The sequence below is a fragment of the Rhinoderma darwinii genome, chromosome 6 (genome assembly GCF_050947455.1).
Source record: "Rhinoderma darwinii isolate aRhiDar2 chromosome 6, aRhiDar2.hap1, whole genome shotgun sequence".
Lineage (NCBI taxonomy): Eukaryota > Metazoa > Chordata > Amphibia > Anura > Rhinodermatidae > Rhinoderma > Rhinoderma darwinii.
Genome location: NC_134692.1, coordinates 86,453,052 through 86,475,211, shown reverse-complemented (window position 1 = coordinate 86,475,211; position 22,160 = coordinate 86,453,052). Strand labels below are relative to the sequence as shown.

The 22,160-nt window shown below is 41.1% G+C and overlaps 1 protein-coding gene across 2 annotated transcripts in view; it reads right to left on the bottom strand.

Annotated features, from left to right (window-relative positions):
- Positions 1-22,160, bottom strand: part of FBXL18 (F-box and leucine rich repeat protein 18) — a 250,202-nt gene that overhangs the window by 30,535 nt on the left and 197,507 nt on the right. The gene's annotated exons all lie outside the window — the stretch shown is intronic.

The following is a 22,160-nucleotide window of genomic DNA, read 5'->3' as shown; positions in this document are numbered from 1 at the left end:
GAGTCAATGAATAGCGGCTCCAATTACGGCCAAAGAAGTGACAGGTCACTTCTTTGACGCGGGCGTCTATTTACGCGCCGTCATTTGACAGCGGCGCGTAAATATACGCCTCGTGTGAACAGACAAACGTCTGCCCATTGCTTTCAATGGGCAGATGTTTGTCAGCGCTATTGAGGCGCTATTTTCGGGCGTAAATCGGGGCATAAACGCCCGATTTACGTCCGTAAATAGGCCGTGTGAACATACCCTTAGTCCCAGTTCTGGGTGTATGTGCAGCGTAGGTTCCCACCTTACAGAGGTCGCCTTGTCGTGGCAGGTGGGCAAACACTTTTTGATCAAAACGTGCACTAAGAACCTCCCTATTATAAGTAGATATAGCTTTAGTGCATATTTATTTATATTTAGTTGTTTAGGTGGCATTAGTGTCGCAGTGTGCTGTCGCCATTCTTTTTCTGCTGTATATATCCGCATCTGTATATATATATATATATATATATATATATATATATATATATATATCCCAAAAGTAAATCCAGCAGCACTCCGATGTTCAAAAGTGAAAAAAAGTGGTTTATTATGCCAGCATGGCAGGTACAATGCAACGTTTCCGTCCCACCTTGGGACCCTTTTCAAGCATAGTGATACATGCACATTCAGTGGTATATATATATATATATATATGTATATATATATATATATAAATATATATATATATAGTGTATCCAATTTACATAATCAAACTCATTAACAATGTGGCAAGCAAAAACAGCTCAATATAACGTGAAAAAATATTAGAAAGAATATCCAAATGAAATACATCGATACATGCTGTGAGTTCGTGAACAAGGTTTAAAAACAACATATAACATACATAGATTAGGCAAGAAAAATGATACAATTACATAGATTTCTAATATTCAGCAGCTGGGTAGACGTTTGAGACTGCACGACCACTAGCCAATCAGAGGAATGCATCACGTTGCTATGTGACGTATGAGACCTGTCCGTCCGGATCACGTCTTTCTTAGGGTATGTTCACACGTAGTCAACCAAAACGTCTGAAAATCCAGAGCTGTTTTCAAGGGAAAACAGACCCTGCTTTTCAGACGTTTTTTACCAACTCGCATTTTTACCAACTCATTTTTTTACCAACTCGTTTTTGGAGCTGTTTTCATTGGAGTCTATGAGAAAACAGCTCCAAAAACGTCTGAAAGAAGTGTCCTGCACTTCTTTTGACGAGGCTGTATTTTTACGAGTCGTCGTTTGACAGCTGTCAAACGACGACGCGTAAATAACAGGTCGTCTGCACAGTACGTCGGCAAACCCATTCAAATGAATGGGCAGATGTTTGCCGACGTATTGCAGCCCTATTTTCAGACGTAAAACGAGGCATTATACGCCTCGTATACGTCTGAAATTTGGCCGTGTGAACATACCCTAACTTCAATACGCATGCGTCGGATCAGTCCAGACCGGAAATGACGTGTCGATCTTGTCTCTAGGATACCGATCACTGGTAAACAAAGACTTCTATAGGAAGTGGACTAAGAAGACACCATGGCATTAGATGTATATGATCAGCATACAGAGGTAAATATACCAAACATCTACCGACACGTTTACAGAGCCATATAACAAAGATACACAATGATACTACAGTATCATTATAGATATTGATCAGTTAATTTATGGATTACAACTTTGGTATGAAGTATACAGAGTCCACACGAGGGCATAAGGTCCCTGATCACAGAACGTGTTCAGCGGTAACCCTCAACCAGGTTCGTGAAGGAAAACCGCATCTCTCCTTCGTGTATGCGGTCCCATACACAAAACCTAACTCGTGTATCGGACTCAAAAAGCATTTGTATTAAAATAGAAAGAAGAATAGTGTACCTTTATAATAGCCCTGTTGTAAGTCACTAAATAATCATTATGTTATTATCAAACATGCTGATCACTTAACATAATAAGCCAATTGTCTATTAAGACGTGGAGCAATATAATATAATATTCACATGTATGAATTACACTGATACTCCTAACATTATATCAGTGTGTGTGGTCTGCAGTGGTCCTGCAGTCCTATGATGATCTATAAAAACAAAGAATTATTGTTAAAAATTGTATCCACAAATAAACATGTATCACAAAAACTGTAAACTATGGGAGAACAACGCCAGGAGTCGAAATAAGATGAAGGGGAAATCATCATGAAATAGCTCTAGCCACATTATATTTGACATTTAGGCCATTCGGGCGCAAAGAGTTTAATAGAAATATCCATTTTAATTCACATTTATGCACCAGTAAATGCCTATCACTGCCCCTATGGGATATTGGGATGTGGTCAAAGATCATAAATCTTAGATCCTTTTCCGTGTGTTCAAGTTCTGTAAGGCCGGGTTCACACGACCATGTTACGTCCGTAATGTACGGAACGTATTTCGGCCGGAAGACCCGGACCGAACACAGTGCAGGGAGCCGGGCTCCTAGCATCATAGTGATGTACGACGCTAGGAGTCCCTGCCTCGCTGCAGGACAGCTGTCCCGTACTGTAATCATGATTCCACGCAGAGGCAGGGACTCCTAGCGTCGTACATCACTATGATGCTAGGAGCCCGGCTCCCTGCACTGTGTTCTTTTTCCTGATTGAATAACGATGGTTATTCAATCTAGTTTTAAAATCACAAGTCGTTTCACCCACATATAACAACTGACAAGGGCACCATAATACATAGATAACCCAGTCAGTGTCACAGGTTACGTGATGTTTTATCTTATACGTTTTGTGTGTCAGAGGATGTTCAAATGAATTGCCCCTGTGCATAAGATTACAGTTAACCCCTTCCCGCACCTTGACGTTAATGTACGTCAATGTGTGCAGTTCGTTCCCGCACCTTGACGTGCATTAACGTCTGCACTTTAAAAGTTAACCGCCGCGCGGCGCATCACCGCAGCGGCGGTTAACTTCACAGTTAGTATGCCCCGATGTCCGGGCAGACTACAAGGGACGAATGAAAGCGGTCCCTTGCTCCAGATCGCTCTGATTGGTTAGTCTGTTCAGACTTTCCAATCAGAGCTTAGGATCTTAGAAGTACGACGTCACAGGCTCCGATTTCCTGTTGGAGTAAGGAAGTTAAGGAGATCGGAGCCTGTGGACGTCGTGAGAAGAGAAAGTGACAAAAAAAAGCCCAAAAACACCCATTAACCCCTTGATCACAGCATTTAAACTGTGATCACCCCCTCCCTTCCTCTCCCAGTCTATAAGGGAGATTTTTTTCTGTTTTTTAAAAAAAAAATAATAATCATAAAACTCAAAAAAATAAGTTTAGTGAGCGTTAGTCAGCGTTAGTGAGCATTAGTGAGCGTTAATCAGAGTCAATTTAGTCGGTGTAAGACCGTCTGTTAGTCAGCGTCAGACCGTCTTGTTTGTAAATCAATCAGCGTCAGTCATCGTCTTTTTGTGTAGTTTAGTCACCGTTAGCCAGTTTTAGTGTCAGAAAATAAAAAACTTACTGTGTACGTTAGTGTTAGATCAGTGCATCAGTCAATCAGCGTCAGTTAGGATCAGTCAGTGTGTGATTGTCAGTCAGCGTCGTCTTTTTGTCAGTGTACTTTAGTCAGTGTCAGTCAGCGTCAGTTAGTCAGTCCTTTTGTCCGTGTTAGTGAGAGTTTGTGTCATAAAATAAAAAAATAAAAAATAAAAATATTAGTGTACATTAGTATTTTATGTAAAAAAAAAAAAAGACAAAAAAAGTTATATTATACATTTGTTGTATACAGCACTTTAGTATACAAGTCCACATATACACTTTAGTAAAAATAATAAAAATGGCCCGCAAAACCTTTACTGCAGAGGAGGCATATGAGATGCTGGCATCGGACACCGATACTGCAAGTGATCCTGGGTCCGCATTTGTGCTGTCCTCCTCCTCAAGCGACACCGAAGAACCTCCTTGCAGTCGCAGGAGGGTTAGTGTTCAGGTTACACCTGCACTTGAACCTGAACCCAATTGGTTGCCCCCAACCTCCTACACCCCCCAAGTACCGGACTTTACTGCTGCTGCAGGGGTCCAAGTCCAGACATCAGGACTGTCCGAAATGGAGTTTTTCCAGCTCTTTTTTTCGGACAGCGTTGTGGAAAATATTGTTGAGCAAACTAATCTCTGTGCTCAACAATTCATTGCTGTCAACCCTGGTAGTTATTATGCCCGGCCTTACAGGTGGCATCCCACCGACAAAGCAGAAATGCTTCAGTACTGGGGATTGGTCCTAAATATGGGCCTAACGAAGAAGCCATCGGTGAGGGCCTATTGGTCCACCGATATTCTGTACCACTGCCCCTTATACCGCACCACAATGCCCAGGGCTCGTTTTGAGGCAATCCAAAAATTCTTGCATTTCAATGATAATTCCCAGTGCCCCCCCCAGAATGACCCAAATTTTGATCGACTCTATAAAATTAGACCCCTTATTTCCCATTTGGCCCAAACATTTGCATCGTCCTATACCCCATCAAGACAAATTGCCATTGACGAGTCCCTGGTGCATTTCAAAGGAAGGGTGAAGTTCAGGCAGTATTTGCCCAACAAACGTGCCAGGTATGGCATCAAGATCTATAAGTTGTGTGAGTCGGAGTCGGGCTACACACATACTTTTAGAATATATGAGGGAAGGGACAGTCAGATTGAGCCCCCAAACTGCCCACCTGTCCTGACCACAACTGGGAAGATTGTCTGGGACCTCCTGCACCCACTGTTTAATCAGGGGTACCACTTGTATATAGACAACTGGTATACAAGTGTACCCCTGTTCAAATGCCTGGCAGAGCAAAAAACAGTGGCGTGTGGGACGGTCCGCAAAAACCAGAGACAGCTCCCAAAAACCCTTCTCAGTCAACCCCTGCAGCGTGGGGAGAGCAGGGCGCTCCACAGTGAAGGGGTCCTTTTTTTAAAATTCAGGGACAAGAAGGATGTCCTAATGCTAACATCCATTCACGACGCCACCTGCTCCCTTGTCCCTGTGCGTGGTGCAACACCCACCACCACGTCACGGCCTCTCTGCATCCAGGCCTATAACAAATACATGGGGGGAGTGGACCTTTCTGACCAGGTGCTCAAGCCGTACAATGCCATGCGGAAATCAAAAATTTGGTACAAAAAATTGGCGGTGCACTTTGTCCAAATGGCATTGTACAACTCCTTTGTAATATACAGGAGCACTGGTCAGGAGGGGACATACCTGGAGTACCAGGAGAAGGTAATCAAATCCCTTCTCTTTGGGAATGTGGCAGAGGTAGGGGAAAGTTCTACCTCTGCAAGCAGTGATGTCCCCAGGATAGTTCCAGGACAGCACTTTCCTGGTGAAGTGCCGTCCACAGAAACAAAAAAGCGCCCCCAGAAAAGGTGTCGTGTCTGTGCCAAAAGAGGCATAAGGAGAGACACGACATACCAGTGTAACACCTGTCCCACCCACCCTGGACTGTGTATCAAGGAGTGCTTCCAAATATATCACACCTCTCTGGAGTTCTAAATTAAATTTGTATCTGCCCCTTTCAATTATAATTATCGTCCCTTTCATTTAAAATTACAGTGCCTTACCATAACCATTTCACCATTTAAAAATTGAACATCCCCTCCATAACAAAACTAAAAATACCCATTATACCCCTAGATGAATACCTAGGATTTGTAATACCGTGTAGTATCTGCACAATTTTTTAGGCCTATGCAAACATGACATGTGCCCAAAAATCATCCAAGTAAAATAAGGCCTCAAAATCCTTGTGGTGTTCCAATACTTTCTGGCCCTGCCATATGTCCAGCAACAGCAGATTAGGGCCAAGTTGGGGGTATTTATAAACTCGAAATAGCCTGATAAATGTTGAGGTGCTTTTCTTCACTTGCATGCTCTGTGTCTGAAAAATCTGTCCTATAAATGAAGCATTTGTGAAAAAAATTGAAAATGTTCTTTTTCACACCACATTTCCACAAGATTCTGCAAAAAAACTGTGCGGTCAAAAAAGTGATGACACCCCTAGATAAATTCCTTGAGGGGTGTAGTATTCGAAATGGGGTCATTTCTGGGTGTTTTCTATCATTATGGGGGCTCAGAGTTTCTTCAAAGATCAAATGGAGCCGTTGAACCAATCATGCAAAACTTGGGCCCTGAAAATCAAAGGCTGCTCCTTCAATTCCAGGCACTGCCATGTGCCCACGCAACATATTTGGATCACTTTGAGGGTATCTCTGAACTCAGTTCAAATGGGCCAATAAATGTTGGTGTTTTTCTTCACTTGCATGCTCTGAACAATCTGTCCTATAAATGAAACATTGGTGAAAAAAATTGAAAATAGTTTTTTTCATGCCAGATTTCGACAAGATTCTGCAAAAAAATTGTGTGGTCAAAAATGTGATCGCACACCGAGAAAAATTCTTAGAGGGGTGTAGTTATCAAAATGGGGCTATTTATGGGGGTTTCCCATAATTATGGGGGATCAGAGTCTCATGCAAAACTTGAGTCCTGAAAAACTAAGGCTTCTGCTTCACTTCCCTGCACTGCCATGTGTCCACACAACATATTTGGACCACTTTGGGGGTATCTCTGAACTCGGTACAAATGGGCCAATAAATGTTAAGGTGCTTTTCTTCACATGCATGCTCTGTGTCTGAAAACTCTGTCCTATGAATGAAGCAGTTATGAAAAAATTTTAAATGTTCTTTTTCACGCCAGATATCCACAAGATTCTGCAAAAAAAATATGGGGTTAAAAAATTGATCACACCCCTAGAAAAAATTCCTTGAGGGGTCCAGTTTCCAAAATGGGGTCACTTTTGGGGGGCTTCCACTGTTTTGGTCCCTCCAGGGCATTGCAAATGCGACATGGCACTGAAAACTATTCCAGCAAAATCCGTGCTCCAAAATCCAAAGGACGCTCCTTCTCTTCTGAGCCTTGCTGTGGGTCCAAACAGCAGTGTATTACCACATATGTGGTATTGCCGTAATCGGGAGAAATTGCTTTACAAATGTAGTGGGGCTTTGTCTCCTTTATTCCTTGTCAAAATGAAAAATTTCTATGTTTTTCCAGAAAAAAAGTAGATTTTCATATTCACACACTAATTCAAATAAATTTTGCAAAACAACTGTGTGGTCAAAATGCTAACTATACCCCTAGAAAGATTCCTTGAGGGGTCCAGTTTCAAAAATGGGGTCACTTTTTGGGCATTTCCACTGTTTTGGTCGCTCCAGGGAATTGCAAATGCGACATGGCACTGAAAACTATTCCAGCAAAATCCGTGCTCCAAAATCCAAATGACGCTCCTTCTCTTCTGAGCCTTGCTGTGGGTCCAAACAGCAGTGTATTACCACATATGTGGTATTGCCGTAATCGGGAGAAATTGCTTTACAAATGTAGTGGGGCTTTGTCTCCTTTATTCCTTGTCAAAATGAAAAATTTCTATGTTTTTCCAGAAAAAAAGTAGATTTTCATATTCACACACTAATTCAAATAAATTTTGCAAAACAACTGTGTGGTCAAAATGCTAACTATACCCCTAGAAAGATTCCTTGAGGGGTCCAGTTTCAAAAATGGGGTCACTTTTTGGGCATTTCCACTGTTTTGGTCGCTCCAGGGAATTGCAAATGCGACATGGCACTGAAAACTATTCCAGCAAAATCCGTGCTCCAAAATCCAAATGACGCTCCTTCTCTTCTGAGCCTTGCTGTGGGTCCAAACAGCAGTGTATTACCACATATGTGGTATTGCCGTAATCGGGAGAAATTGCTTTACAAATGTAGTGGGGCTTTGTCTCCTTTATTCCTTGTCAAAATGAAAAATTTCTATGTTTTTCCAGAAAAAAAGTAGATTTTCATATTCACACACTAATTCAAATAAATTTTGCAAAACAACTGTGTGGTCAAAATGCTAACTATACCCCTAGAAAGATTCCTTGAGGGGTGCAGTTTCCAAAATGGGGTCACTTTTTCTCTCTTTTTACTGTATCGGCAGCACAAGAACTCTTCAAATCTGACATGGTGCCTAAAATATATTCTAAAAAAAGGAGGCCCCAAAATCCCCTAGGTGTTCCTTTGCTTCTGAGGCCTGTGCTTCAGTCCGTTATCCCACATGTGGCTGTTGTGTGCTATTTCTAAAAAGTGCAGAATCTGGGCAATAAATATTGAGTTGCATTTTTTGGAAAAAAACCTTCTGTGTTACAGAAAAAAATGGATTACATATGAATTTTGGCAAAAAAAATGAAAATTGTAAATTTCACCTCTACTTTGCTTTAATTCCTGTGAAACGCCTAAAGGGTTAAAACACTTTCTGAATGCTGTTTTGAATACTTTGAGGGGTGCAGTTTTCAAAATGGGGTGATTTATGGGAACTTTCTAATATATAGGGCCCTCAAAGCCACTTCAGAACTGAACTGGTCCCTGAAAAAATAGGCTTTTGAAATTTTCTTGAAAATATGAGAAATTGCTGCTAAAATTCTAAGCCTTGTAACGTCCTAGAAAAAGAAAAGAATGTTCCAAAAACGATGCAAATATAAAGTAGACATATGGGAAATATAAACTAGTAAGTATTTTGTGTGGTAATACTATCTGTCTTCCAAGCAGATAGATTTAAATTTCGAAAAATGGTAATTTTTGCAAATTTTCTCTAAATTTTGATGTTTTTCACAAATAAATATTAAATTTATCGACCAAATTTTTTCACTAACATAAAGTACAATATGTCACGAGAAAACAATCTCAGAATCGCTTGGATAGGTAAAAGCATTCCGGAGTTATTACCACATAAAGTGACACATGTCAGATTTGAAAAATCGGCTTCGTCCTGAAGGCCAAAACAGGCTCAGTCCTGAAGGGGTTAATGCATCTATGGCATGGAAAATTACCTGGTTTTAAAGATTTAAGCAGAGCTTGTTTCCCTTTAAGCGGAATCTTACCCACTCTAGTTTTTACAAGTTTATCCCGTTGGTTGCGAGATCTTCGATAAGGCATGAGAGGGGGATTATTCAATTCCAAAATGTGTTTATAACTATTCTTTATTATAGGCCAATGTCTATTCAATATTTTTGAGATATTCCCACTTAAAGCATTGTACGTGGATATAAATGGTATCTGTTTGTTTTTAATATATTTAGGTGTACTCAATAGTGATTCCCTAGGGGTTTCATTAATTTTCTTTTTATGTGCATACAATAAACGTTTAGGGTACCCCCTTTGTGTAAAATTGGAGATCATGAGATCCAGAGATGTGTCTAAATCAGTCGGGTCATCCACAATCCGCTTAGCTCTCATCATTTGGCTCAAGGGTAATGATCGTAACATATTTTTAGGATGACAACTCTCAAAACTTAGGAAAGTGTTACGATCTGTATCCTTCGTATGTAAACCAGTAGTCAGGACATTATGTTTTAACATTACATTCACATCAAGAAACTGGATTTTTTAGACATTGGCCTATAATAAAGAATATTTATAAGCACATTTTGGAATTGAATAATCCCCCTCTCATGTCTTATCGAAGATCTCGCAACCTACGGGATAAACTTGTAAAAACTAGAGTGGGTGAGATTCCGCTTAAAGGGAAACAAGCTCTGCTTAAATCTTTAAAACCAGGTAATTTTCCATGCCATAGATGCATTAACTGTAATCTTATGCACAGGAGCAATTCATTTGAACATCCTGTGAAACACAAAACATCACGTAACCTGTGACACTGACTGGGTTATCTATGTATTATGGTGCCCTTGTCAGTTGTTATATGTGGGTGAAACGACTTGTGATTTTAAAACTAGATTGAATAACGATGGTTATTCAATCAGGAAAAAGAAATGTGATTTACCCGTGGCAAAACATTTTACAGAACTTGAACACACGGAAAAGGATCTAAGATTTATGATCCTTGACCACATCCCAATATCCCATAGGGGCAGTGATAGGCATTTACTGTTGCATAAATGTGAATTAAAATGGATATTTCTATTAAACTCTTTGCGCCCGAATGGCCTAAATGTCGAATTTAATGTGGCTAGAGCTATTTCATGATGATTTCCCCTTCATCTTATTTCGACTCCTGGCGTTGTTCTCCCATAGTTTACAGTTTTTGTGATACGTTTATTTGTGGATACAATTTTTAACAATAATTCTTTTTTTTTTATAGATCATCATAGGACTGCAGGACCACTGCAGACCACACACACTGATATAATGTTAGGAGTATCAGTGTAATTCATACATGTGAATATTATATTATATTGCTCCACGTCTTAATAGACAATTGGCTTATTATGTTTAGTGATAAGCATGTTTGATAATAACTTAATGATTATTTAGAATCCAAAAATCAGGCAGCACTCCAAGGTATAAGCAAGGTAGAAAAAGGTGCCTTTCTCAGGCTCCTGTGTTGAGCTGAAACGTCGTGTGTATATGGACCAATAAAGCACCTTTTTCTACCTTCCTTATACCTTGGAGTGCTGCCTGATTTTTGGATTCTACTACAGCAGGTCTGTTAGCCCTGACCTGGGCAGGTCGGCACCCACCTACGATTTACAAGGCTGTGCGGCTGACATTGTATTTGGACTTTAATGATTATTTAGTGACTTACAACAGGGCTATTATAAAGGTACACTATTCTTCTTTCTATTTTAATACAAATGCTTTTTGAGTCCGATACACGAGTTAGGTTTTGTGTATGGGACCGCATACACGAAGGTGAGATGCGGTTTTCCTTCACGAACCTGGTTGAGGGTTACCGCTGAACACGTTCTGTGATCAGGGACCTTATGCCCTCGTGTGGACTCTATACTTCATACCAAAGTTGTAATGCATAAATTAACTGATCAATATCTATAATGATACTGTAGTATCATTGTGTATCTTTGTTATATGGCTCTGTAAACGTGTCGGTAGATGTTTGGTATATTTACCTCTGTATGCTGATCATATACATCTAATGCCATGGTGTCTTCTTAGTCCACTTCCTATAGAAGTCTTTGTTTACCAGTGATCGGTATCCTAGAGACAAGATCGACACGTCATTTCCGGTCTGGACTGATCCGACGCATGCGTATTGAAGTTAGACAGACGTGATCCGGACGGACAGGTCTCATACGTCACATAGCAACGTGATGCATTCCTCTGATTGGCTTGTGGTCGTGCAGTCTCAAACGTCTACCCAGCTGCTGAATATTAGAAATCTATGTAATTGTATAATTTTTCTTGCCTAATCTATGTATGTTATATGTTGTTTTTAAACCTTGTTCACGAACTCACAGCATGTATCGTAGTATTTCATTTGGATACTCTTTCTAATATTTTTTCACGTTATATTGAGCTGTTTTTGCTAGCCACATTATGTTAATGAGTTTGATTATGTAAATTGGATACACACTATATATATATATATATATACCACTGAATGTGCATGTATCACTATGCTTGAAAAAGGTCCCATGGTGGGACGGAAACGTTGCATTGTACCTGCCATCCTGGCATAATAAACTACTTTTTTTCACTTTTGAACATCGGAGTGCTGCTGGATTTACTTTTGGATATCTATATGGTCTTTTGATCAGGACTATCAGCTGGATCCCGTCTATTACTGGATAACTTCTGTTTGGAAACAGAGTGCTGCTGCTGCTTCTCTTTGCTGGTGTGTATATTATATATATATATATATATATATATACACACACACACACACACACACACACACACACAAATACACTGTAGAGCTCTGTAACAATTAGTCCTCTCTCCGTCACCCTGGGACTCCCTGTGAAGGGAGAGTGAAGAGGGCTATATACACACGACCGTGGAAAATATGGCAGTCAACAACGAATCAACGGTCAGTTTTTCATGGCTGTTTTGGATCAATGTGTCTAAAAATTTGAATCCATTTCCCAGCCGTCTGACCAGCATTTGCCATCCGTTTTTCATGGACGTTGAAAAAAATTGATGCATTTTATTCGTTAGGGCTTTTTGTCCCAACCCCCTGAAAACGCCACAGTGCCCATGTAGATAGTGATGCAATACCACAGCAGACAGTGCCACATTGCCCACATAAATAGTGCCAGTACCCACACAGATGGTGCCCACTGTAAATAGTGCCACAGTGCCCACATAGTGCCCCAGTTCTCCCTGTAGATAATGCCCACTCAGTGCCCATGTAGATAGCACCACAGTGTCCCCTGTAGATAGTGACAATATAATGCCACAGTACCCATGTAGATCGTGCCAGGCCCCCTGAATATAGCACCCCCTGTAGATAGCAACATTCCCCCTGTATTTAGCAATACCCCCCCCCCCCCAGTAAACGGCACCCCCTTCCTGTAAATCGCACCACTGTAGCTCCCTGTAGGCGAAATCCCTCTCCTACAGGAAGCCCCTGATGTCTCTGCCCATATATGGACAGTGACGTCAGGGGTTAACTCTAAAAGTGGAATCCACTACCAGAGCAAGAATTCCGCTCCAGGAGTAGCCCCTGACCTCACTGTCCATATATGGATAGTAACACCAGGGGCTTCTCCAGTAGCGGAATCCCCGACACAGAGCGATCTGACACCATGGAATTCCTCTCCTAGAGAAAGCCGCTGACGTCATTGTCCATATATGTATAGTGACACCAGGGGCTTCTCCAGTAGCGGAATCCCCGGCCAGAGTGTCGGCCGGGGATTCCGCTCCTAGAGAGAGCCACTAATGTCACTATGCAAATAGAGCTCTGTCTAGAAGCGGAATCCCCGACCAGTGCGATTTGACACTCCTAGGATTGCGCTCCTATAGTCAATTCAGGTGGCGCTATTTAGTCGGGGGGGGGGGGGGCGATGCTATCGCACCCCCCACTGTAAATAGTGCCACCTGAACTGACTCTAGGAGCAGAATCCCCGGTACCAGATCGCACTGGCTGGGGATTCCGCTTCTAGACAGAGCCCCTGACGTCACTGTCCATTTGGACAGTGATGTTAGTGGCTCTGTCTAGGAGCGGAATCTCCGGCCAGTGCGATCTGACAGTGGGGATTCCGCTCCTAGAGTGAGTTCAGGTGGCGCTATTTACAGTGGGGGATGTGATGCTATCTACAGCTGGGGCGGGGGGGGGGGGGGGTTGCGATCTGAAGGGGGAGTGGCACTATCTACAGCGGGGATGGAAAGACGGCGGGGCTCCCCCTAGTAGGGAAATCCTCGGCCAGAGCGCTGGCCCGGGATTCCGATGCTGGAGGGAGCTTATGTGGCGCTATCTACAGAGGGTTTTGGCACTATCTACAGTAGGAGGTGTATTGCGGTGCCCCGGCATACATGAGTGCAGTGCTGCTCACACTGAGGCAGCATGTGCAGTCATTAAACCCGTTCCAGTTTGCCGACGTCTATACATGTGCTAACTGCACGGGGCATTGGCAGTTAGAACGTATATAGCCGTATGACAGTCGTTAATTTACAAAATGCAAAGTGAATGAACAGAAGAGAAATCTAAATCAAATCAACATGACCACCCTTTGCCTTCAAAACAGCATCAATTCTTCTAGGTACACTTGCACATGGTCATCGATTTTGTAGGATTATAGTCAGGTGTATTATTTTTATTTTAAAATTCTTAATTTTATAATATATATATATATATATATATATATAATCGTGTATATATTACACTTGACCGTAACCGTCAAAATCAAACAAGCCCACTAAAAAAATTAAAAAAAATATAGAGAAATACAAAAACAAAAAATAATAATTTAAAAAGGAAAGGGAAAAAGAAAAAGAAAAAAACCCAAAAACAAACAACAGCCCTTCTGCTATTATTAGCCCTACCAGCTCTGTTAGGGGATTCTCAAGAGGCTATGATAGTCGTCCAGTTTCTGAAATTCTATCCAAGGATTCCATGTTCTGTGAAATCTGGCATATGTATCATTTGAACAAGAGATTAAGGTCTCCATTTGCGTAATATCATTAACTTTGGAAACCCAAAGGGAGAACGAAGAAGCTTCTGTTTTCGTCCACATTAAAGAAATACACATTCTCACAGTCATGATTAAGAAGCATAACAATGAACGTTTGAGAGAGATAAGGGTAGTCTCGCCATGACAGAGGAGGAACAATGCGGGGTTCAAAGATAATTCCACTACGAGGATCTTATTAATAATTTCTCTTATTCCTTCCCAGAAGGGAAGCAACAAGTGGCATGACCAAAAAATATGAAGGAGTGTACCAATTTCGCTTTTGCATCTCCAACATTTTGGGTCTGCAGATGGGAAAAAAGTTTTTAAATGTGACGGGACTCTATACCATCTGGAGAGTAGTTTATAGCTAGCTTCCTGGAAGAGAGAGCCAACAGAGGATTTATGGATCAAAGTTAAAATCTTCTGTCTCTGATCGGCAGTAAAATACATTTTAAGGTCTACTTCCCATTGAAGAATGAAAGGTGGAGGTAATTGTCCTGGAGGATTCTGGAGGAGGGCGTAAATCAAACACCTAACCCTAGAAACAACGTCTCAAATGGAGTTTTATTATGTGTGTACCATTCTGGTGGGGGGAGAGATATTAAAAAATACCTCAATTGCATAGCACTCCAGGGCCCCAAACGATTAGGACCCAGCAAGATCAGCAGAGAATGTGGAGTTAGCCAGTGATTATCTTTTTGTAAATCACTGACTCTAAATTTGCCAGAGGAGACCCAGTTACGAAAGATCAGGGCATCTATTCCCGGAGGGAAACGAGGGTTACTCAAAATAGGATATTGTGCAGAGTTACATGGTAAGAAAAAAATTCGTACTATTGAATTCGAACAAAATTGCAGTGTCGGGCCTATAGTAGAATGGAGCCATAAGTGGTGTAAATATGAGGGCTCCAGACACGGACATGCCGCGAAAGAAATACGGGAAAAACATTGTTCGACCTGGACCCAAAGTTTAACCCCTTCCCACTCCTGGACGTACTATTAGGTCATGGTAGCTGTAGCGTTCGAGCTCCATGACCTAATAGTACGTCACGGAAGGAATGGCCATTTCGGCCAGCTTCCCCACACATACAGGAGCTGTGACAGCTGCGGTCTCATACAGCAGTTGCCGCAGCTCCTATATCGGGGGCCGATCGCTGTGTCCCCGCTGATTAACCCCTTAGAAGCCGCGTTCAGTAGCGATTACGGCTTTTTAGGGGTTAAACCACCATCGACGGCCCGCTACATGATAGCGGGCAGCGATGGTTGCTATGGCATCCAGCTATGCCATCTACGGAAACCTAGTGGGTCCTGACAAAGTCAGGACCCACTATGCTTGCCGTCAGTGAGTAGCTGACATCTCTAATACTCTGCACTAGGCAAGTAGTAGTGCAGTGTATTAGAATTGCGATCAGGGCCTCCTGCCCTCAAGTCCCCTAGTGGGACAAAGTAAAAAAGTGTAAATAAGTAAAAAAAAGTTGTGTAAAATAAAATAAAATAAAAGTTTTAAACGTAATAAAGTAAAAATCCCACTTTTTCCCTCATCAGTCCTTTATTATTAATAAAAATAAATAAACAAATAAACTATACATAAGTGGTATCGCCGCGTCCGCAACGGCCTGAACTAAAAAATTATTTCGTTATTTATCCCGTTGGGTGAACGCCATAAAAGAAAATAATAAACCATACCAGAATCCCAATTGTTTGGTCACTTTACCTCCCAAAAAATGGAATAAAAAGAGATCAAAAAGTCGCATGTACCTAAAAATTGTACTGATCGAAACTACAGTTCGTTACGCAAAAAACAAGACCTCACACGGCTTTCTTGATGGAAAAATAAGAAATTTTGACTATGTGATTTTCAGGTTTTTTTTTAAATATAATCTATCTCTCACTGGTAAAATTAACCTAGTCTAAAAATTCTGGACTGTTCATGACTTTGACAGTGGGCAAACTTACAAAATCAGCAAGGGATCAAATACGTATTTCCTTCACTGATATATATATATAAAATCATATAGATATATATTTATATACATACTGGGTGTATATATATATATATATATATATATATATATATATATATATATATACACATACATACACACACATACACGTCTATATTATATATATATATATATATATATATACACACACATACACACACACACACACACACACACACACGTAATATATATTATATATAGACATATATTTGAAATTTGTTAATACTAAAAATTTATAATTAGGGATGTTATATATCTATATCATCATATAAAGGATAAACAAGCAGCACCGTTTGTCAAAATACGTACAGCCAGGGTGCAAGGTCTCGTTTGGACATATGACCAATGTCCCAAATACCAAGTAAATCCTTTCAAAATACGAGACAGCACACCTTGATAGTGAAAAAAGTGGATTTATTCACCACATGCGACGTAGATATACACATACATGTAATATATACGTATACACACATATACTTATATAAATCTCTTCATATATTTTACACGTCTGTAAATTCTAAATACATTGATTCATTGTTAGGCTGTGTTCACACAGAGTTTTTTTGCAGGAGGAAAATTCCTCCTGCAAAAACTGCTCCAGACATTTTTTGAACAGCGATTTGCCAAAAACTCGTCAAAACACTCGTCGAGGTGTGTTTTTTACCCTTCTGACTGATTGAAATGGGGTTTTGGAGGCGGAAACTGCCTCAAGATAGGTCATGTCGCTTCTTTTTACCGCGATGCGTTTTTTTTGCTGACGGTAAAAAAGCTCGTCCAACTCCCATTGAAATCAATGGGAGACATTTTCGGGCGGTTTTTGACGAGTTTTGCGGAGCGGTTTCCGCGCCAAAAAACTCGTAAAAAAAACCTCTGTGTGAACAGGGCCTTAGGGTTGTTCATAAATTTATTGATCAATGGATTAGTGGACTTTTTCTTTTGTTACTTTTATTAAAACTGTTACAAAAACGAAGTAAAAAAAAAAAAAAAGGAAAAAATGGCACGCAAATGATTTACCACTTAAGAGGCATTTGCTCTCTTGGACTCTGATAGTGAATGGGGTCACTTTTGGGGGGTTTCTGCTGTTTTGGTCCCTCCAGGGCGTTGCAAATGGGACATGGCACCGAAAACCATTATAGCAAAATTTGATCTCCAATACCCAAATGGCGCTCCTTCCCTTCTGAGGGCTGTAATGTGTTCAAATATAAGTTTATGTCCACATATTGGGTATTGCCGTAATCAGGATAAATTTCTTTACAAATGTTGGGGCGCTTTTTCTCCTTTATTCTTTGCAAAAATTAAAAAAGGTCTATGTTTCTTCAGAAGAAATTTAGATTTTCGTTTTCACAGACTAACGCCAATAAATTCAGCAAAAAACCTGTGGGGTTAAAATGCTCACTATACAACTAGATAAATTCCTTGAGGGGTGTAGTTTCCAAAATGGGGTCACTTTTTGGGGGTTTCCACTGTTTAGGTACGAAGAGACCTCTTCAAACCAGACATGGAGCCTAAAATATATTGTAATAAAAAGGAGGCTTCAAAATCCTCTAGGTGCTCCTTTGCTCATGAGGTCTGTGTTTCAGTCCATTACCGCACTAGGGCCACATATGGGATATTTCTAAATACTGCAGAATCTGGGCAATAAAAATTGAGTTGCGTTTCTCTGGTAAAACCTTCTGTGTTACAGAAATTTTTCTATTACAAATGAATTTCTGCAAAAAAAATTACATTTGTAAATTACACCTCTACTTTGCTTTAATTCCTGTGAAATGCCTAAAGGGTTAAGAAACTTCCTGAATGCTGTTTTGAATACTTTGAGAGGTGAATTTTTTCAAATGGGGTGATTTATGTGGACTTTCTAATATATAAGGCCCTCAAAGCCACTTCAGTACTGAACTGGTCCATGAAAAAATAGGTTTTGGAAATTTCTTGAAAATGGGAGAAATTGCTGCTAAAAATCTAAGCCTTGTAACGTCCTAGAAAAATAAAAGGATGTTCAAAAAACTATGCAAACATAAAGTAGACATATGGGGGATGTTAACTAGTAACTATTGTGTGTGGTATTAATATCTGTTTTGCAAGCAGATACATTCAAATTTAGAAAAATGCAATTTTTTGCTAATTTTCTATACATTTTGGTTTTTTCACAAATAAATATTGAATTTATCGTCCAAATTTTTTCACAGACGTAAAGTACAATATGTCACGAGAAAACAATCTCAGAATCGCTTGGATAGGTAAAAGCATTCCGGAGTTATTACCACATAAAGTGACATGTCAGATTTGAAAAAAATTGCCTGCGTCCACAAGGCCAAAACAGGCTGTGTCCTGAAGGGGTTAATGAGGGATTAGCCGAAAAGGCGTTAAGGAACCGTAGCAAGTATGGGTCAATAACATCCTGAAATGCCTGGAGCTTTCCCAGATGGAGAGTTCTTAATAGCATCTTTCATTTCCTTCTCTGTAATTGGAGCTTCCAGGGACTCTAAATTGGAGTGAGCTAAAGTTGGAAAGTCAGTGCTCGCAATATATTCTTTGACATGGTCTCTAAAGTCTGTCTGAGATACATGAAAATTATTATTATCTATCGAATATGTAGAAGCATAGTAATCTCCAAAGACAGCCACTATATCACTTGGGAGATGAACCTGAGAAGATGAGTTAAAGTTCACAGCAGGCACATAAGTAGAAGCCTGTTTTAGGCCTCATTTACACGAGCGTGTGCGTTTTGCGCGCGCAAAAAACGCAGCGTTTTGCGTGCGCAAAAGGCACTTGACAGCTCCGTGTGTCATCCGTGTATGATGCGCGGCTGCGTGATTTTCGCGCAGCCGCCATCATAGAGATGAGGCTAGTCAACGTCAGTCACTGTCCATGGTGCTGAAAGAGTTAACTGATCGGCAGTAACTCTTTCAGCACCCTCGACAGTGCATTCCGATCACCATATCGCGTAACCTGTTTAAAAAAAAAAAGAGGTTCGTACTTACCGAGAACTTCCCGGCCGTTGCCTTGGTGACGCGCCTCTCTTGACATCTGGCCCCACCTCCCTGGATGACGCGGCAGTCCATGTGACCGCTGCAGCCTGTGCTTGGCTTGTGATTGGCTGCAGCTGTCACTTGGACTGAATTGTCATCCCGGGAGGTCAGACTGGAGGAAGAAGCCGGGAGTTATCGGTAAGTCAGAACTTTTTTTTTTTTGGACACGTTCACGTATATTCGAATCGGAAGTCACTGTCCAGGGTGCTGAACCAGTTTAACTCTTTCAGCACCCTGCACAGTGACTGTCTCCTGCCGGGTTCGGTCAAAACGAGTTCGGCCGAACCCGGTAAAGTTCGGTTCGCTCATGTCTAACACACTCCGTTCGGATGTTTGTAAACAGAAAAGCATGTGGTGCTTTTCTGTTTACATTCAGTTTGACAGCTCTTGCGCGAATCACGCAGTTCGCACGGAAGTGCTTCCGTGCGGCATGCGTGGTTTTCACGCACCCATTGACTTCAATGGGTGCGTGATGCGCGAAAAACGCACGATTATAGAACATTTCGTGAGTTTTATGCCACGCACTCGCGCAGCGCAAAATTCACGCATCGTCTGCACTGCCCCATAGAGTAATATAGGTGCGTACGACACGCGTGAAAAGCACGCGCGTATATTACGCTCGTGTAAATGAGGCCTTAATCTTAGAGACCTGGCCAAAGCTTTACTACATTACCAAATTCATAGAAATTGCCACTGCATCTAGTCAGGGTGGCTTTTGCTTTATCATTTGAGAGTGTAACTCTTCTCGTTTTTGCAGGAGATTAATTCGTATCTCCTCATCAAAAGAAGATTTATGATGTTTTTCCAAATCTTGAATTTGAGAAAGTAAGTTAGTGATCGCTTCAGTGCGTTCAAGTTTGATTCTGGAGCTTTGCTGGATTAGAACTCCACGGAATACACATTTATGCACCTCCCATAAAGTACAGGGGTCTATATCGTCTGTGTCGTTTGAGGAGAAGTACTCCACAACAGCTTTTTTAACGAATCCATAGATCCATTAGTCTTTCAACAAGGAGGCATTCAATTTCCATTGCCACTGTGAAGAAATAGGATGTATAAGGGAAAATGTCAGCATAATAAGAGCATGATTCGAGAAAACAATTGGCATTATTGATGAGGAGTGTAATGAGTTAAGCGAATGGTTTTTTATAAAGAAATAATAAAATCTAGAGTACATATCATGTACCGTAGAATAAAGAGAGTAATCTCGTCCTGAAGGATATAAACAGCGCCAAGTATCTACCAGGCGGTGTTCATATAGAATATGTTTCAGATACCGAAGCTTAGGGCGAGAAATATTGGAGGAGCCTGTTGTGGTGTCTAGAAGTGGGTCCAAGGCAACATTAATATCTCCTCCCAAAATCCAAAGCCCCTTGCCAAACTCCTCCAGAGCTTCTAAATAGCTAGCTAAGGCAGAGCCTTGACCTGAGTTGGGTAAGTAAAGAGAGGCAAATGTAAACACCTGAGACATTATGCGACCTTTGACCAAAAGCATTCTACCTGCACTGTCGGTGCGAAACTCTATAAATTCCCATGGAATAGAGCGAGAAAAGAGTATGCTCGTACTCTGAGTGTGGGTCAGAAGTAAAACGGATATGCTGTAGGGAACACTAGAGAGCTTAAATGGTTTGTATGAGTAAAGGTGAGTCTCCTGTCAAAACGCATCATGCAGATGATGGCGCTTTAGGAGCCGCATCAGAATTGAGCATTTTTCTGGACAGGCAAGTCCCTTAACGTTTAGTAAGCCCACCACTAAGTCTGTTTCAGGGGGGGGGGGGGGAGACATGTTGGTGAGATAAAAGGAAAAGAAAAGAAACAGGAGGAAAGCGAGTACAAAAGTGGGGAGAGAGAGACACAGAGAGAGGGAGAGAGGCACAGAGAGAGGGAGAGAGACACAGAGAGAGGGAGAGAGACACAGAGAGAGAGAGACACACGCAGAGAGAGAGAGACAGACACACAGAGAGAGAGAGAGAGAGAGAGACACACAGAGAGACAGCGAGAGAGACACACAGAGAGACAGCGAGAGAGACACACAGAGAGACAGCGAGAGAGACACACAGAGAGACAGCGAGAGAGACACACAGAGAGACAGCGAGAGAGACACACAGAGAGACAGCGAGAGAGACACACAGAGAGACAGCGAGAGAGACACACAGAGAGACAGCGAGAGAGACACACAGAGAGACAGCGAGAGAGAGACAGAGACAGAGAGAGAGAGAGACAGAGAGAGACAGAGAGAGAGAGAGAGAGAGAGAGAGACAGAGAAAAAAAACGAGGGGGGGCGGGGAGACAGGAAAAGAATTAGAACAAAGGCTTAGTTTTCGCGTAACTTTCCCAAGAATACCGACTCTCTAGAAAAAAAAAAGTCTGGTAAAAATAGCACATAATTCATTTATTTTTTAAAAAAAAGCTAAAAAAAAATATATATATATATATATATATATATATATATATATATATATATATATATATATATAAAGAGGCTCAATAAAAAGAGAGAAGCAAGAGGGGATACTAATGGCCTCTAGGCATCCCAGGCTGATACAACAAAAAAAATATTTATTCATGAACTTATAGATATAACATGGGGATAGAAGAATGTCCTCTATTTTCCACTCTCAAAATAACAAAACGTATAGTATAGAAAGCCAGCCCAGTCTATTCAATTTCTATTGGTGAAGTAATTGTGACCACAGATGTAGGATCCCAAAATAGAGGATCAGACACCGGGTGCTGTTTTCTCCTGCGTCGGCGTTCCGAAGGACATGGTATACTCGTATTAGTCAGCCAATTCGGGACAGGTGTATGATTAACCAATTACACCAAAAAGGTGATAGTGATCATCATTTTCATATGTAGGTTGAAAGACAGTCATTAACTGTAACAGAAACAGCGGAGTAGTAGGCTTAAAACTGGGTGAGGAACAGCCAAACTCTGCTACAAAGGTGAGGTTGTTGAAGACTGTTTCATGTCACAGGTCCACCATAGCAAGACTGAGCACAGCAACAAAACACAAGGTAGTTATACTGCATCAGTAAGGTCTCTCCCAGGCAAAGATTTCAAAAAGACTGGGGTTTCAAGATGTGCTATTCAAGGTCTTTTGAAGAAGCACAAAGAAATGGGCAACGTTGGGAACCATAGATGCAGTGGTTAGCCAATGAAACATAGTGCAGCAGATCAAAGACACATCATG